This window comes from Falco peregrinus, unplaced genomic scaffold (genome assembly GCF_023634155.1).
Source record: "Falco peregrinus isolate bFalPer1 unplaced genomic scaffold, bFalPer1.pri scaffold_58, whole genome shotgun sequence".
NCBI lineage: Eukaryota > Metazoa > Chordata > Aves > Falconiformes > Falconidae > Falco > Falco peregrinus.
Window position 1 is genome coordinate 301,749 of NW_026599622.1, and position 15,675 is coordinate 317,423.

At 50.9% G+C, this 15,675-nt stretch overlaps 1 long non-coding RNA gene across 1 annotated transcript; it reads left to right on the forward strand.

Annotated features, from left to right (window-relative positions):
* Positions 1-5,199: 5,199 nt before the first annotated feature.
* On the forward strand, positions 5,200-8,560 carry LOC129783601 (uncharacterized). The gene is made up of 2 exons (XR_008745379.1): positions 5,200-5,286; positions 8,520-8,560. It is a non-coding gene; the product is annotated as an uncharacterized LOC129783601 (long non-coding RNA).
* The last annotated feature ends 7,115 nt before the right edge of the window (positions 8,561-15,675 follow it).

Here is a 15,675-nt window from a genome sequence, read left to right on the forward strand (position 1 = left end):
GAAAACTGTTGATCTCCAGCAGTTACCACGTGACTTGTTATTTGTTTCTGTTCATCTTCGTTACCTCGTGAAGAAAAATACCAAGGACCAGACACAGACTATCGTGGAGGGAACAGAGGGAGTTACCACCCCGACATTATTCAGGACCGTGCTGGACTCACGAGTGAAGAAGCCTGTTTTCCACCTCACATGAGACTTTGCTGGACTGTTATTCTGTTATTCAACTTCTAGTTCATGTTTGTTAAGAAATTGTTATTTGTTGTTTACTGGTTGTCAAACGATTCATTGAATTTACTTTACATCTAACACACGGTTTTCAAAATAAATCAAAAGGGTTGGGTAATACATATAATAATAACCTACAAAAACAAAACCTAAAAACAACACTTATAACTATACATGCCACTTAAGTAATAAATGAACTATAAATACTATAGTTTCTTTAAACATTCTTTTTTTATTAATATATATGCGTCACTATCATGGCTAGACTATAGGGATTTCGCATGCGCGGTCTTTCCAGATTGTTCCAGTACATTCTGTGGGGTTTAAAATTGCGCATGCGCATGTTCAAAGGCATACACGATAAAAGATGGCTGCTGAGTGTCCAGATGAAGTCCTGGACCCATTTCCCGAGCTTACCACTCCGGTAAGTTTGTTAATGGTAACATTTATGGCACTATGGCCAAATGGCAGGTCCTTGCTTTCAATGCAAAGTTTTCTCACCATCAGACCGCCACGTCACCTGCCAGGGAGGAAGGCTCTGGAGTGCGCATTTCCCCCTCTGAACATCCCATAAGGTGAGTGTTTCTTAAACGTCTAACCTGTATGGTTCATTATAAAGGGGAATCAAAACCCCCTTTTTTTTTTTTTTTTCTCGTTGTTTAGGCAGAGGGTGCGTTTTTCTACTGTCACACGTCAAGAACTTATGGCGGAGGTGGAAAAGTATAAAAGACGTTACCACATCCTCGTCTGTGCGTTCCTGACGGTTGTTTTCTTTGCTATTCTACTTGTATTCTTCATCAGCCTACATTGTTGTATGAATTGTTAATAGTTAATTATTCCCAGATTCCTGTTTGCTATTAAATTGATATTGTGTTAACTATATAATCTGTATTGTCGACTGTACATTTCGGCGTACTACTCGAATTTGTTTAACATCATTGGGTGAAATCATAGTAGCAAATTGCATGTTAGTTATAACATGTTGAATTAATCTTATAAAACGTGGAACAGCACACGGCAAAAACAATAAGGTGGCTAATCCACATAACAAATAAAATAGGATTCGTTTTACCCAGGGGCTCCCGAGAAGCCAGGAAAGCAAGTCAATGTTCCAGTCTTTCCAAGTTCGGACGGGAACATGGGCTAACTTCCCTGTCTCTGATGTGATTTGTTTAACTCCCTCACCATTGCCATCAATTTTCAAACAGCAATTGGAAACATTTCATTTACCACAAACACTTCCTTCTTCGGCCAGCAGGAAATCGAGAATCATTAGAATAGTTTGGCTCCTGATCTGTACTTACAGTTTGGATTTTACCATCTGGTATTAAGGATAATTCCTCCTTTCCTACCTCCTCTGCTGCTGCAGAGTTTCACCTGCACATCCCATAACAAGTCACCGTCATGGTAAAACACACAGATTTACATTAGCAGAACTGCTACAGAGTGTATGTTATTTCAGTTTTTCTGCCAATATTCCCCATAGCCTTGCTGAGCAAGGGATATTGTTTTACCTGAACTAGGCAGGCCTTCCCCTTATCATTTTTACTGTAGCAGGTAAAGCATTTTTTCCTTACCTGGAATTTATTTCCAGATATACCTGGTTAAAGATTTCTTTTCCACTTAAAGATTTTGGTGAATTTGGCATTCTTACTTGTTTTCTTAGTTTGTACTTTAAAGGTTTCAGGATGTTTTCCTGGTGGCCAGCAGCTCCCACAACTGTAACAAATTCTTTTCACTGAAGTTTAACACCAAATAAGTTGGTTTTGTATTCACTAAAAATTCCACCTCATTTTTCCTAGTCCCTAGTTCACCAGAACCCCTTGCTGGTTCTTTAGCTCAGGGCAATCTCGCTTCCAGTGTCCACTTTCCCTACAATATGCTCATTCGCTTCTGCCTGGTATTCCTCCTCGGCCTCTGCTTCATCTCCTCTACCAGTTTAGCACGACCCAGCTCTTCTTCTCTCACCTTCTGTACACGTCCCCTGTTCCTTCTATCAACTTTTCTACATCACGATTACCTTAGTAAAAATCAACTCAAACCTCTATCCAGGCCTATTCACAACCAACTTTCCAACATCTAAATTTCCCCATCCATCCGAGATTCACCTTCACTCTCCTCAGACCCGCTGCCTGCCCTAGAGGGGCCGTTACCGGTCCTGTTGTGCTGCAAATGCTGCAGCAATCGGGGTGACATTGTCAGGTCCTTCTGCTCAATTGTCAGCAAGAGCAACCCCCTCCTCCCCACCATCAGAGGGGTTCGGGGCAGGAGATGCTCTTCCTGCTCTGCAGGTTACACAAGCCTGCCTCTGCTACAGCACTTCTGTTTTAACTCTTTCTGACCCTGAATGCAAATCTGCTCCTTGTTGCTTTAAGTCTGCGTTCTTACATACCATGCCTTCGCAGGCAAACAGCAAACACCCTGCCATGCGTCCCGCAGGGCTCAGCCGCACCTTCGAGGGGCGACGGGGCTTTGTACAAACTCACCCCGATACTTTAACACTTTCACAGGGTCTAGATAGCGGCGGGAGGGGAGGGAGGGAGGTGGTAAGGGCTGCTGCGGGGGGGGGGCAGGGGGGGCGGTGGAGGTATATACGCAGGGGGAGAGGTAGGGATCTCATCCTCACTTCTATTCTTCTTCTTTTCCCCCCGTTGTTTTCTTTTAACGGGAACAAAAGGGCCCTAGTTTCAGACCCTACCCATAAGGAAGCATACTCACTTTCCTCCGGGCTAAAGGGGTCTTTTGAATTCACATATCTATTCAAAGCCCGGCATATCCAGTCTTCAGGTGCCCCGAAGACTGGTCGGTAGAGGTGGTCGCCCCTGATTTGTTTCCCACCCCAAACTTCCATACAGTAGCGTATCAATCTTACTTTACTCTTACCCTGCCTAGAAGGGTACGCATCCCAAAATTTTATCATGAGTCCTAGCGGACTCTCCGGTGGTATCTGTGGGAGCCTAATCTGGACCCCAGAACCACCCATGGGATCAGAGGGCTTGCTTTTCTCTGTCCCGTCTTCCGAGGCGCCTTCTTTCACTCACGCACTCGCTTCCCCTGGTTCGTGGCGCAGCCCCTCGCGGGGTCTGGAAACCGCACTACTGAGGGTCCGCACTCACTTCGCCCTCCCTGGGCGTCGCACACAAGCACGCTTCAGGATACCCAGCCCCAACCGAACGGTGAACCGGCCTATACTCACGCGTCCTGCGTCTTCATTCGGGCTTCGTGCACAAAGGTTATGGGGTAACCGGTTTTATTTGCGTACTGTCACATTTGAGGTTCGTCGGTAAAGGATTTGGCGTAGAAGCACCCTGACAAGGGCCGCTTATCCAGCGGGGCGCCTCCCCTGCCACGGACCTCAGGCCAGATTGCCCTTATCCGAGTCACGGCACCAAAATTGTTAGAGTTCACCTGTCCAATGAAATGACAGAGACTGGCCAATTAGAAAATGTGATTTATTAAAGCAAGCGACAAGTAAGCAAAACAGCGCTGGGCGGCCGGGGAGTCTCCTGCTCCACCAGCGGCGCGCAAACTCAAGCAAGCTGAGCAGCTCTTTTTCTCTTCCCCGAGGTCGCTTCTGACACCTTCAGTAGCCCCTCTGCTGCTTCTGTTATCCTGGTTTCTCGTCAGACAGGACGTTCCCATGCTTGGTGCAGCAAGATAACATTGTGGAAACGTCTCTTCTTGTTAAACAGGACGTTCTTAAGGCCACCACGATGGGTTCCTTCCTCTTGCTTACCTTGGTCGGTCAGCAAATTCCCTTTAGTTACTTATTACAGTACCAGCCCAGGAGAGAGGGGAGGCTGCTGCAGCCCCCCCCGGCTGCGGCCAAGGAAGTGTGTTCCAGTGGGCACACGCGTGCCGAGCGGGCATGCCCGCCACACACACGTGTGCATGCAGGTAGGGTCAGCGCTGGGTTATGCGGTGTACACACCCGCACAGGCAGGCAGAGGCAGCCCCCAGCCCCTGGTGCCTGTAAGCCCGCCGCAGGGGGCTGCGCTTTTCCAGCGCCGGGTGGGCACCGGGGCCCGGGGGGCAGCGATCTCGCTCGGGCTCTCGGCAGCGGAGCTCGGCAGCAGCCCGGGCTGCGAGAGGGGGGCGGCTCGGGGGGCGCGGGGCCACCCGGGGCGGGGGGACACCCCTCCCGGCCGGCGGGCGGTCCGGCACCGGTGCCGCGGGCTGGAGCGACCCCGCCCGCCCCTCCGTCGGGGCCAGCCGGCGGCTGGAAGCCGGTGGCCGCCCCCCGCCCCCCCGCGCCGCGGTGCGCTCGCTGCGGGGTGCGCCGGCGGGGCCGCTGTGCCCGGGCCGCAGAGCCCGCACGGCAGCCGGGGAGGGCTCCGCCGTCCCCCCCCGCCCTGCCCGGGGGCGGCTGCGGGAGCGGCGCGGGCGAGCCGGGGGAGCTGCGGGTGACGGGCGCCCCCCGAGCGGCTGCGGAGGACGGGCACGACCGCGGCAGAGGCCGCGAGTGCGGCGTGAAGGTGCCGGTCAGCCGGAGCCGCCTCCCGCGGGGGGCCCGGGCTCGCTGCCGGGTCTCCGCGCGGTCGGGGCTGTCGCTGCCGAGGTTCGAGACGTTTCGCCGCCGCCCCTCGGCCCGACACGCTCCTGCGACGGCGGCGCTGGCCGTGCCCGGCTCGGGGGAGCCGTTTGCCAGCCGGAGAGCGGACCCCTTCTCCGGGAGAGGCCGGAGCGAGGCGGCGAGCGCCGGGGAGCGCGCAGGGAAGGGAGCGGGCAGCCCTGCGCAGGGGGCGAACCCGGGGGCTGCGCCGCGGCTCCGCACTCGCGGCTCCGCCTCAGCCGCCGGCAGCCCCCGCAGAGCCGCCCCCGGCCCCGCACCGCGCCGCGCCGCAGGCAGCCCCCGGCGCCCCGGGAAGCGTTGCGGACCGACGGCTTGCACGTCGGTGGTCAGCAGAAGGCAGCTCTGCGCCTTAAGTGGCAGCGTAGAGGAAAGATGTGTCTGCAGCGAAGCAGCGGAGCGGGTCCGGAGGACAGCGCGTGTCGCAGGCGCTTGGCAGCACACGGCCTCGGGAGGGGGAACAGACGCCATGGGGCAAGCTGGGGCACGAGGTAAGCTCAGGGAGAACCAATTGGTTAATGGGACCAAACAGAAATTACTTGAACTGTGCATGAACACTTGAGTGAAAGTAAAGACCGCTGTGCCTTTAAATGGGGACGAGGCTCGTAAGACCCAGTGAGGATTAAGTGTGACTAAAGGTCATCGTAAACGGTTTTTCCAGGGGTATAAAGTATTTTCCTGTCGCGAAGAGCTGTGCTAGCTTTGTGGGTTTGCCCCCCAGCTCCCGTCCCCGCAGACACGCGTAGCTGGTCCCTCGGCCGTGCGGGTGCTCGGTCCGTTGCGCGGCGGGCGATGGGATCCGGCCGTTGGACGGCAGCATCAGGTCCCGAGGAGACGGTCGCTGCCAGCCCCGGCCGGGCTCGGCGCTCGGAGGGGCTGCGCGACGTCCCGGTGCGGCAGCGGCCCTTCCCGGGGCTCGCCCCCCGTCTGGGTGCGAGGGGGGGTGGCGGCCCGGCGGGTGGCGGGCCTGCCGGGGTGGGAGATGCGGCTCCAGGTGCTTTGGCCGCCGGCCCGGACGGTGCTTTCGCCTCTCGTTACGCGTTCGGGGGAGGCAGGAGGGTCGCCGTTACCGTCAGCGAGCCCGTGCTGCCGCCGCTGCCCGGCGCCGGGGCTGTGTGGCATCCCGGGGTGGCGGGGAGCGGAGCGATGCGCCTCGTCCTTGCAGGGTGCTGAGCTGCCCTTCCCCGGGGCCAGGGCTCGCTGCCGCTTCCAGCTGCACAGGATTTGGTCCCGCAGCCTCAGGGTGAGGGCTGGATTTTCGCGAAACGAGGAGGAGCTGCTGGCACCTTCTGTACTGGCGGGCGGCTTGATTTCTTGCTGTGCTTTTCATAGATTTTTAATAGCCCGGTGGAGTACAAATTGTAAAGGAAACTTGATACGCAGAGTTTTAGAGTTTGAAGAGAGATTATTCACCCTCCAGCTGTCGTGAGGTTTCACCTCTCCTTCCTGGCAGGACTGATCTTCCAGTTAGAAGTGAAACAAGGTCAAACGGTTAAGAAAAAAGGTTTCCTTCTGTCAGGGCGAATCTAAATCAATCAAATTCCCGGGCACCAAAGTGTGCTGTGTAACAAATGTGAGTGCAAAGGTAAGCAGGTAGCTACCGGTAGCAGAAGAGCATGTGCGAGAGAAGTTGTGGGTCTTCTCTCTAAGTTCTAACACCTTGCTCTTTGCGCTGTTCTGCAAATTTGCCTGGATTTTAAGTATGGACAGAAGAGGGAGAGACCGAACATATGCATTTGATTTACTTAATAGAAAATATCTTGGCAGAAAGACATGCTTGTGCTGTGTATTCTGTTAGAGTTTGGCTTTTTAAAATACTCATATGTTCTGTCTAATGAAAAGCTGGTAGTATCTCCCATTCACCTAAGAATATATGTTCAAACATAGCTTGAGGTATGCTGCTAATCACGTTAAGAAAAATGTCTAGCTTAATATCAAACTAGCTAAAGTGCAGTCACTGGGGAATATCTCGGTGCTTGTAAACTTTAATTTAAAGAGTGCTATGAGGCTGGATTACCCGATAACCAGAACAATTGAAACAGCAGTATAAACCCTCTTTTTTGAAGGAAGACTGCAGGTCACTTTGAACAGCATAGAATCATAGAATCATTTAGGTTGGAAAAGTCCTTTAAGATCATTGAGTCCAACCATTAACCCAACACTGCCAAGTCCATCACTAAACTGTGTCCCTGAGCACCACATCTACACCTCTTTGAAATGCCTCCAGGGGTGGTGAGGCCACCCCGAAACTTCCCTGGGCAGCTGGTTCCAGGCCTTGACAACCCTTTCAGTGAAGAATTTTTTCCTAATGTCCAATCTAAACCTCCCCTGGGGCAGCCTGAGGCCGTTTCCTCTTGTCCTATCCCTTGTATCCTTGTTGGATCTGGTAGAAATGATCCCCAAATGGCAGTGTGTAAAGGATTAATTTAAATTCCAGATTCTGGTTGCCTGGCATTAGCAAAAATAAAGCTTTTGTGTTATTTCTTTTAACAGTTAAAAATTAGATGCAGGAAAAATAAAGAGAAACACTAAATACTGCATTTCCACCCCCCCACCCCCCCCACCCCCCCCCCCGCCCGCATTTACCTTTTGGTAAAACAGAACTAATTTGCTCTCCTATCTGCTGTGCATCCTGGTGCTGAGCTAATCTTTTCTGTGCCCTAGATTGTTATTAGCCTTGCTTGCTTATTACTGAAAGATTTACTTTCTAGGACTCCTTTTAATTCCATTTGCTCCTACACTGCCTTTTGTCTTAAATGTTATTTTTTTGTAGTGTCCTTTGAAAGATTCTTGGCCTTTTCTAACCTGGGACAAATTTATAGTAGCCTGGTCGAGTTTTCCTAATCGTTAATGATCTTCCCAGCAGGATATGTTCTTTGTCTTCTTCCTAACTTGATTCAGGACACATTCTGTTTTGAAGTGCCCTTACCCTTGAGCCATTGTGCTGGGGTTTAGTGGATTGACCCAAACTCTAGTAGATTTTTCTTGAGGCTTTTCTGTGTCACTTTGCACAGCACTGGTAAGATACCTGCTGTCAAAGTGCCTGCATTTTAGTAATAACTCCTTGGCGTTGTTAAAGTAAGTATGTTTAAATTTTCCTTTGGCCGACTCATCTGTTTTAATTCCTTAAGTATTCAGATTTGTTCTGAGACAGGTCGAGGAAAGGAGCACTTGTTCTTTACAGAGGATGAAACAGCAGAAATAAATGTGTAAATAGGCATGACCATTAGGCCATCAGGGGTGTTTCTATGGGTATGCCTGCTATGCCCAGAATGGTGTAAGAACAGTAATCCGCTTTGCAGATTTGGCTGTATGACCATATCACTATGTTTAGGTGCAGGCATCAATAGATGCAAGTGTTTTCACAGAATTAAGAAAACCATCTTGTCCATGCAGTCCAGCCATAAGTGATGCAGAGAACAACAAATAATAGAAAAAAAATGTCTTTTCAGAGGCATATGAGTAAATAGAGTATTCTGTGCTGTCCTGTACACGCATGTGTGTACATGTATTCGTAGCCAGTGAGTTGTGGCTCCTAAGCCTGATTTAAAAACTGAATGAGTTCATTATAATCCCCTCCTCCCCCGCCCTCCCCCCCCCCAAAAAAAAAAAAAAAAAATCTCTGAGGAATCAATCTAATCTGCCTTACTAAATGAACATGTGAAAGTGCTTACCAGGGATAAACCTGGGGACTCTACATATTTCTCTCTTTTTCCTCCAACAGAATGAAAACACCTTTGAGACAATAAAGGAGTTGGAAGAGGAGCCAGTGTGTCCCATTCAGTATTCTCTGTGTATCTGCGTGCACCGCTTCCCCTGTTTGGTTTCTGATCGAGACGGGAAGGACAGGGAGGGTGTAAGGACATTGCAACTCTCAGAGAGAAGATAGGCTTTTGTGCTGGCTTCAGGCAGTTCTGAGCTCTTTGGGGCTTAAATCTCCCCAGGATGGGTGTGATGTTGTCTACTCCAGGGCAAATGGAGAGGAGGAGGGGCGCCTGGAGGGAGGACCCAGGGCGCAGGGGACACCCTGAGCATCAGAAGGTGTTGGAACCACTGATGACTAGAGCTGTGACCAGGGGGGACCTCTCAGATTTCTCTGCATGTGGTACCCCAGTTGCTGGGACGTACATGAAGCAGAGGTTGTGCGGTGTGGTGGGAGGGTGACTTGGTTTGCAAAGGGGGAGCTCAGGCCAAGCCCCTGCAAGGCAGGTAGAACTGCAGATCCTCCCTGTGCTTCGTGTTCACCTTGCCTGTGACAACGTGCCGCAGAGAAGCTGAGCACAGCCCTTTGCTGACGCCCAGCAGCTTGTGCTCCCTGCTGTGCCCCTCTGAAATATTTTGGTTGATCGTCATTTCATGGCGAGCTCTATTGTCCCCCCAGCCAGGGCTACTGCAGCAGTAGCAAACCAGGGCTTCTAGTTCCTCCCCGACGCCTGCCTTCCTCCCCCTCTGCATGTCCCCAGCTCTCACAGAGGAGGGGTTGCCAGTGGTGCCTTCTCCAGGCAGGGCACATCTGCAGCTTCCATTGAATACCCTCCTTCCCTTTGAAAGCCCTGCCTCTTTCTGGCGGGTGGGGTTTGCTCATTTCCGTGAGCGCTTTTGCAGGTGGTGGTGACACGGGAAGGAAAGGGACATACAGTGCTGGAGGTAAAGAGCCGCTGCGCGTCTGGTTACACCGTGTTTGTACAGCTGAGGTGGGTACAAATCGGGGGTGGCTTTGCTGGAGAACTTTGCCAGGGCTATAACTGACCGCCTGTTTGGGAGTCCCAGAGCAGCACGTTCGGTAACAGGAGATCGCTGCGCTGCCTGCCCTTGCCGTTGCTGTTGCGCATGCGGCAGTAAACACCTCCTCTGCACAAAACTGAGTCCGGGTAGAGTCCATGGAGACAGTGTTGGTAAGAATCCCAGGTGCTGCAGAAAAGCAGTCTGAGGTCTCAGCTGAGCTGTACTGCTTCAGAAGGGAGATTAGCCATAGATAGGTACGTGCTTTCTTTCTCAGAGAGGGGGAGGATGGTGTGGGATAGTCCTTTGCTCGGTGGTCCTGTGGGCATGTGCACTGGAGAGGAGCCATCACAGGCCACCTCTTCCTGAGCAAGCCACCACTGTGGGAGGCACCGAGATGCTCAGCAGAGGCAGTTTAGGAGCGACAGGGGTGATCTGTCCCGCTGCTTGGAGGTAATCCCCTCCATACAACCCTGAGATGCAACGTACCCAGCTAGAGGGAATCCCAGTAGAGGTGGATGATGAACACGTGCAGGTATTGCTCCCCAGCAACATGCGGAAAAATTCATCAGCAGTACATATCCTGGCATGTACCCGTTCATATGGAAGGTGAAGATTTATGGTTTTTAGTGTAAGTCAGAAGTTGTTGGACAGTCTGTTTTGCCTTGGAACGAAACCATACAATTAAATTTCGCGAAGCAACCCGTGTTTCACATCCGTGGACAAGGTGAAATGCCATGTGCATGAGAGCGTTTCTCATCAGCGCGGATCTTTGCTGTCTCTAAAGCAGTGCAGGCTGGGGCTGTGGGTGCTACTGGAGATATGCAGCCCGCCTGCACTGCAGGAAGGTCATTCTGGTCTGACTGTCAACTGGAGCTGTATGTTGTACAATGTCGCGACGGAAGGAAGACACAGTCACTCAATATGAGTGATCAGCAGACTTTGTTTATTGTCCCTTACAGTCACCTTTTATGCCTTGTTATAATTAGCTCATACATATTACAAAAGTTAAGCTCATTATTGGTTAGTTGCCTAAATACCAAGCCCGCCCCTAGTTTCTCTTCTGTAGTTTTCTGTTCCCACCTGCAACATTCTTTTCCCACCAAAATCTTCCTGTTATTGTGTAACAAGGACAGCCAAAGACAGTGTATTTTGCGTTACTTCAGATAGGCTGAGAGCGATGTGCATTTTTGTCCAGCCAGCTGGACTATGTCTATGTGACCCTTTTCAGCTAGCCAGTTATCCACAATTCCCCCGTTTTTATTTTGGGCGACATAGGCTTGGTTGACCATTTTCAATAACAGCGCTTTAACACAGGAAAATACACAGCCAACTTATAAAATCTCAGTTCAGAAGTATAATTCCAGAAATACTTGAAAAATAAAGTTAGCGTGAAGCTTTAATTTAGATGCTCTTTCTGTTCCAGTGATATAAAAAGTTTAAAAAATTCAAAGGTAATTTTAAAGTTCTGAACATGGACTAATGCAAGCTCAAAACCCAAAAAGAAACCAAACTGATGTTTGACTAGGAATATTTGCAAATATTTTAGTGGAAAGTCCCTGACCATTAACAATTTTCTGTCCAAATAACAGCTGCCCTTATGCAACCAACCAGTCCATACATTTTCTAAAGAATACCTCATTGATATCAAAGAATTAACAAAGGGGAAAAATTAGTTCTAAGCTATATACATTCATAAGTGGATTTTTCAATAGTTACATACAGATTTACACACTAAGCCATAATGGCTTGTAGGTGATACACACAAGAGTACGTTGCTTATCTGTCTGAATGTCTATGCTAAATTTGACAGCTATGCCACAAGCCAAGCCTACATGGGTGCTGTGTGTTATGCACGTACCTTAACAAACAGAAGTATAATAGACAAATTCCCAAGATCTAGTCCCCAACCTAATTATATTATTTTGTAGCCAATTAAGGAAAATAACACAAATGTGCATATCTACATGTGCACACACCTTTTAGTTCAGAACCAATCTGTGATAAAAGGCCTTAGCCTTATGGCATCATCGAATCTTAACGAGTACAGTAATTAAAAATGCAGTCTTACTGTAAGTGCGATTTATGCTGACATTCCCTCAAATGCTACACGTGAGTATTTCTCACTCAACTGCCTCAAGTTAAAATAGTAGTATTTGTTAATATGTATTAAAAAATTATTAATTCTCTACAATAGCAGTTGACTTCCATAACACTATGTAAGCAAAAGAGGCTTAAGATGGGTTTTCTGAATACTAACAATTTATTTTAGACTGTCTAAACTCAGGTCTTGAAAGATTTCACTCTGCCAGACATAGAAACACTGTTGCACTCCAGTTGTGATATCCCTTTTCCCAAGTTGTCACATGCACATCTGGCTCAAGCAACATTATTGTCAAAGTTTCTCTCTGCTACATAAAAGCATATTGCACTTGTAGACATAGAAGACAGCACCCTTACTTAGATTATTACCTTATTACCTCATAACTCTTAGTATACCTTGTATCTCTGATTTCATCACTTCAAAAATTCACCAGAAGCAGATAAAACCACAGTATCAGACTAAACTACACCTTAACTGCTGATTCAAATAAAGGCATTCTCTTCCAGATATGCCTAATGCTTACAAATAATTTTGGCTGGTTTTGATCAAAAAACTATTATTACAATAATGATCAAAAATAATAATCCCGTTTGCAAAATGCCTTTAAGCCAGCCTCCTAGTCCCAACCAATTTCCACATTCAGAATACAGCATAAATACAGAATACAGAATAAATTATCTCCATCAAGGCAAAAAGGCTTCTCTTTAAACACAGAGATGTTTGCTAGGTCAAGGCAGAAACCCATTTCTTGTAGGGGACATCTGAAGCACTTTTTTTTTTTTTTTTTGGGGGGGGTGGGGGTTGGTGGGTTTGTAATCAATTCCGTATTTTTCCTTGAGAAGCTTAAGCTGTTCCTCTTGTTTCAGGAGTGTTTCCAACTCTGATTTGTCGAATAGGTCCGTATTTCCCAAATAAATCATACATTTCCTCCGCTGTGATTTTATACGGCAGGTTCCGAATATAAAGGATCCGATTCACCTCTGGGGGCAGCCAGATGTCAGCTCGCTTGGCCGCTTGCATCGCCATGGCGCCGATCGGAGGGGGTGGGGTGGGTGTGTGTGCCGCCTTGGAGAGAAACCGCGGCCGGGAAGGGGCCTGCCGGGCCGCACGCCGCCGCTCGCCGCTGCCGCGGGGGTCCCGGATGCTATCCCATACGCTAATAACCCGAGTGATGCCTTTTTACAGTCTATGTCCCGAACGCTCCGCTTTTGTAAAAAGCATATGAGCGAAACATACGTCGCTTGTCTCTCCATACCTTCGTCAGCGCTGTTGCAGCCTTTGCGAGACTTCGGCGACGCGTGGCCGGCGGGACCCTCTGTAGGTGCTCCCGGGCGCGGGGGACTGTGCCCTTCCGCCTCCTGCGCTGCTTTCAGGACCGGTACCCGAATCTCCGTCGAACCGTGGCTCGCAGGTTCAGCCCTCTCTAGGGTCCCTGTTCGGGCGCCATTTGTCGCGACGGAGGGAAGACACAGTCACTCAATATGAGTGATCAGCAGACTTCGCTTATTGAACCTTACAGTCACCTTTTATGCCTTGTTATAATTAGCTCATACACATTACAAAAGTGAAGCTCATTATTGGTTAGTTGCCTAAATACCAAGCCCGCCCCTAGTTTCTCTTCTGTAGTTTTCTGTTCCCACCTGCAACATTCTTTTCCCACCGAAATCTTCCTGTTATTGTGTAACAAGGACAGCCAAAGACAGTGTATTTTGCTTTACTTCAGATAAGCTGAGAGCGATGTGCATTTTTGTCCAGCCAGCTGGACTATGTCTATGTGACCCTTTCAGCTAGCCAGTTATCCACACAGTTGGGCATCCTTTTCCTTCCCTGAGAGAAGCCCAGAAAAACCTCAAGCATGTGGTGTAGCTGAGAGTTGCAACGGGTAAGAAACTAGGCAAGGGAGCTCTTTCTGACATCAAGGACCAAGCGGGTTGACAGTTTCCCCCCTTCTGGCTTGGCACTGGAGTTTCAAACCGTGGCACCGCATGCCCGGCGGCACCATTTTCTGTGTTGGCTGCCTGAGGCAATGGAACAGCTGAATTCAGAGGGATCCTGTGCGCAGGGCTATGAGGCCTCCTGCCGGGCCTCGCCCCCCTCTCACAGTGCAGCCAGGAGCTGCTCTCAGGTGAGCGTCCCCTGTGCCTGACGGTCGGCATGAGGAACAGAGTTGGCTGCTTTGGGAAGAGCCCTGCCAGAGCGGCCATGGCCCAGAGGAGGTGACTTTTCGACGGAGGGGACCTGCAGGCTGTGCTGGGCCGTGGCGGGAGGCCCACCCGATGCCACACAAGCTGGGGCTCCCAGCAGCTGAGCCCTGGTGGCACTGGCTGTCCTGTCCTCCTCTCCCTCTGAGGGTGACCTCCAACAGCAGCAGCTGCAGAGATGCTTGGCAGAACCTGAGCGCCTTTCCCACCGCGATGGTAAAGAGCCAGCCCTGCTGGGGCCGGGGGGGCTGTTGGGGACAGGCCGTGGGGCCGGGGGAGAGATTTCAGGGACGGACCGGGGGGGTGGGGGGAAGGAGTCTCTAGCAGGCCTGGGGGGGCGGGGGGGGGGATGGATTTAGTGACGGACCGAGGGGTCGGGGGAGGCCTGTAGGTAGTGAGAGGGGGGTTCCAGGGAGGGTTTTAGGGGCTGCCGGGGGGCAGGGGAACGATTTTAGGGACAGAGGGGAGGGGGGGGGCTGTGGGAAGGAGCGTAGGGCATGACCGGCAGGGGCTGGGGAGAAAGAGTGACGGGAGAAAGTGTGGGGTCGGGGGAAAGGAGTCTAGGAATGGCCGTGAGGGTCTGGGGGGAAGGGCTTTAGGGACAGGACGGGAGTGAGGGGAAGGATGTTAGGGCCAGGCTGGGGGCAAGTGGAATCACTGCAGGGCCCGACGGAGGGGGGTGGTTGGGGTGTTGAGGAAGGTTCTCAGGGTGGGATGGGGGTACAGGGGGAAGGTTGTGGGGGCAAAGGAGGGGGGGTGGGGGAAGGATTGTAGAGATGGACTGCTGGGGTTGGGGGCACAGGGGAAATCGTTGGGGGACAGTCCGAGAGGCACGGGGGAGGATTTTAGAAATGAGCTGGGGTGCGGGGTGGGGGGTGGCTTGAGGGAAGAAATTGGGAATGGGATGGGGGCAATGGGGAGGCCCTTGGGCATGACTGGGGTGCTCGATGGAAGGATTTTAGGGACAGCCATGGTATGCAGGGGAAGGTTTTGATGGCACTGTATAGATAGCACTGTATATACCTTTCTGTCCAAGGAATCTGTTCAGGGAAGGTTGCTGGCTCAGCAACGGGACCAGATGTCTAAACTCCCCAGTTTCCAAGCTCTAATATCGTGTTTGGCTCTATGTGAAAGAAATCTAGGCACAAAGTTTAGCTAAGCTACCTCTCTAAAGTTGTTGGAAGTGATGAACAAAGGGATGACTGACCTGGGGAGTCAGCCTTGGGAAGGCCACGGAACAAAGAGCGGATGGGGAAAAGAACTTCATTCTCTCGAGTGATGCCCAAAAAAGCCTCTGAGCGGGGAAGTTCTGGCCACAAGAGGAGACAAGTCGGTAGAGTGTGCGTGTGTGATGCACTATGAGCGTGCAAGTACTCTGCTGTGTGTAATGTGTACCCTCGAGTAACTTGGTGAGCACTCCCCCGTGCTCCCAGCGCTGTCATAAAGAATGCCCGCCTTCTGAAACTTCACATCAGGTCTGAGAGGGTTTTTCACCGTGACCGCCTTTACGGGATCATTTTCTGGTGACCCAGGTGAGACTCTGCTGTTGAGCGTCGGTGGAGCTGCGGATCGCAGCAATTCCAGCCGGCACTGAGGGACTCTTGGGGAAGACCTCTGATTCCCGGACCAACGACTCCAAAGCAACGTTCCCCCGGTAAGATGTCAGGCATTCCTGGTGGTCTGGGATACCTGCCCCTAAGCAGAGGCAAGAGCCCCGCTGGGTTGGGTTATTGAGGGCTCTCCTGGAAACAATGTGTCTGGTAAAATTTCTGCCTGGCATACTCAAGTATATTAATGTTGTGTGTGTGTGTGTGTGTGTGTGTGTGTGTCTAGTAGAGTGCGCTCGGAACATC